This window comes from Lactuca virosa, chromosome 6 (genome assembly GCF_052849685.1).
Source record: "Lactuca virosa cultivar CGN04683 chromosome 6, Lactuca_virosa_CGN04683_v6, whole genome shotgun sequence".
Classification (NCBI taxonomy): domain Eukaryota; kingdom Viridiplantae; phylum Streptophyta; class Magnoliopsida; order Asterales; family Asteraceae; genus Lactuca; species Lactuca virosa.
This window is the reverse complement of record NC_136431.1, coordinates 42,209,131-42,212,036: the sequence shown is the minus strand read 5'-3', so window position 1 is coordinate 42,212,036 and position 2,906 is coordinate 42,209,131. Positions and strand designations below refer to the sequence as shown.

The following is a 2,906-nucleotide window of genomic DNA, read 5'->3' as shown; positions in this document are numbered from 1 at the left end:
CATGGATTGCACGTAAACTGAATATATAACACATGTACAACAATAAACAAAATAGCATTCGTGTTCCATCTTGATATTTCAATACAAGGTTTTTACATATAATAATACTACATGAACTGCCTTAACAAATAGGCATATAATACACAACAAGTAAATTAGGTTACCTGGAACCCTATCCGTCTTGAATGTATGTTTAGTGATTTCCTGAGAATACATGTAATTTTGAGGGTCAACACAAGGTTGGTGAGAGTTACAGGTTTTCTGCTAACAACAGTAATACTTTTAAAAAGTCTAAAAAATATTATATTTGTATGTATAACAATAGTTAAAATGGTGTTTGCAAAGAGTCTTTGAAAGCCAAAATGTATCTTTGTATAAGTAAATCTATACTTAAAACCGTGTTTGTAAAGAATCTTGAAAACCAAAATATATCTTTGAATAAGTAAATCCATACTTAAAACTGTGTTTGTAAGAATCCTTGAATATACTTGGAAACCAAACTGTATTGTTACATAAGTAATTCCATATTTAAAATAGTTTTGAAAGCAACCAAGCCCATGGTTTGTAGTGAGAGGGAGAGAGATTCCAGTTAATGTTTATAGTTAGTCCTATAACCGAGCTATGTGACTGAATGTACCCCCTACAACGCTTCATTGGACCTTGTAGTAACAATTGTAAACAATTATCATCCGCTTCGATTGATCAGTCAAGGTTGTAGGTAACAACCTCAGGCGGAGATGTCAACCCCGTCTAGATCTATACATATTTATCTCGCTCCGAAGATTTACAGTTATAGTAGTGTGGGTATGCTAAGTGTTTAGACTCAACTGATGAATATTGTCTCACTAAAAATCCCTTAACCAAAGTGTGTGAATAGCTCTCAACCCTAACTTAATTGTGATTAAGTCACTAGGCATAATGAATTTCATTGTATAAAGTTTATAAAAGCCGAGTTTGCTTGGTAGGTATGTAAAAGAGTAATGTACTCACTTTTATAAAGATGTATGTTTCAACATAATGAACATATGTACATGTATACAATTTATGTATTTACTACACAGTTTTATAACGTGCTTGTTATAATATACAATGTCCCATAAAAATCATATATTTTTGTATCATGTAATATATGTTGTGTGGACTAATTATTTCACGATAAAATAACCATAATACGTATACGAAAAGTTTATACTAGTTTATTTGTAACGATATGTTACATTGTTAAATATCATTTTTATAAATTAGAATTATTGTAATTTCGCATAAAAGGATAATTTGTTTGTATATACAAAGTATATAGGCCCACTTTGGTTGAAATAAATAAAAGGAGGGACAGGAATGGTTTAAATTGAATTAATGTTTGAGTCTTGGACTGATATTGTTAAGAAATTTCCATGGGAGGGGCCGTTTTGTTTAAAATACACCAAAGTTTTGGGGAAAGGACTCGTTTTGAATAAAAGGGTTCAGTAGAGGGGTTTAATGTGTTTATTTTGTAAAATCAAGATGATTTAGGGCTTTTATATAAAGAAATTTCATGGAGGGACTGATTGTGTTTAATGGTCCAAACTTAATGAAATTAGGGCTTTTTATGCCCGTTTCTTTTTGTTGATAGGGCAAATGAAAGGAAGACGAACACGAAGGAATGACATAGACATGAACGACGGCGGCAAGAGGGACCACGATGATTCGCCGTTCGATCCGCGAGGAGAGATCATCTCCGGGGTTCGACGAGGCCGAAGGGGAGGAAGGGAGAAGCAGCGAGGTGAGAAGGAAGGGAGTGGAAATGGGTCCGAAGAAGCGATGCAAACAGCAACGGCCGAGCAGGCGAGGCGTCGGAGGTCGTTGGTCGATGGGAGGAAAAGGGGAGGCGCGAGGGGTGAGGCCAGAAGAGGGTTTCGTCGGTCTCGGTGGGTGCAGTGATGGAGTGAGATGCGAGGCAAGCTGCTCCAATGGAGCAATAAAACGACGAATAGCGTCTCCGGTGAGGCATCCGACGACAGTCCAAGCGAAGAAGGGTGGTGCGATGGGGCTATTTGCGATCGGTGGTGACAGGTGCGTGGATGGGGGCTGCTCCGACAGCCTCCTTGTTGCTTCCAGTTTTCTCCTTTGTTCTTGTTTTGATAGAAATCGATGCAGGGTAAAAGGATTCTTCGTTTGGTGTTTGACAAGTAAAGAAGAAGGAATCAGTGGGTTTTTGTGGTTGCTTCATTTGACATGAAAAAGAATGAGGGGGATGAGGAGGGATGTACAGCCGCTTGTCCTTCTTCTTTGGCTGAAGATCCATAAACGGGAAGGAAAAATAAGATATCATTTTTTTTTTGGATAGATTTCAATGTACTTTTATTTGTTATTGAAGATCAAAGAAAATCTGAGCATATCAAGTTTTTAGATATGAAGGACATGATTTTGATTGTACAGTATTTGACTGTTAATGGAAAGGGAGTTTGTGTGTAAAATTGGGTGAAGAAAGAGTGCAAGCAATCAAAGATTTTGGACATTTTCTCATCATACTTCATGTACTTTGAGTTCAAGATAGCAAGTTATGTAGGTGTATTGTTGCTTAATTTTGTAACCATTGCATAGGTCGATAAGTATGCATTTTGTATATGTATTGATGTAAATTTCTAATGGATTTTATATACACTTCTAGATTTGATAATATTGTGTGTGTATTTGTTTGAGACATTTTAAGGCTAAAATACATACAAAATATTTATAAACTCTAGTATTAAAAGTTTTCCATGTATGTTTGTAATATATATAAAGAATTTGAGATTTGTATATAATAAGTGTCCAAATTGTCATATGCTAGTAATTAGTATTTGGAAAATGATACATGACATATTCATACAAATATGCATATTTTTAGTGTTGTTACGATTTTTTATTATATAATATATACATAT

The 2,906-nt window shown here is 35.1% G+C and overlaps 1 long non-coding RNA gene across 1 annotated transcript; it reads left to right on the top strand.

Moving 5' to 3' along the window:
- The first annotated feature begins 1,571 nt into the window (after window positions 1-1,571).
- LOC145120476 (uncharacterized) lies at window positions 1,572-2,659 on the top strand. The gene is made up of 2 exons (XR_013714210.1): window positions 1,572-2,052; window positions 2,137-2,659. It is a non-coding gene; the product is annotated as an uncharacterized LOC145120476 (long non-coding RNA).
- Window positions 2,660-2,906: the final 247 nt, after the last annotated feature.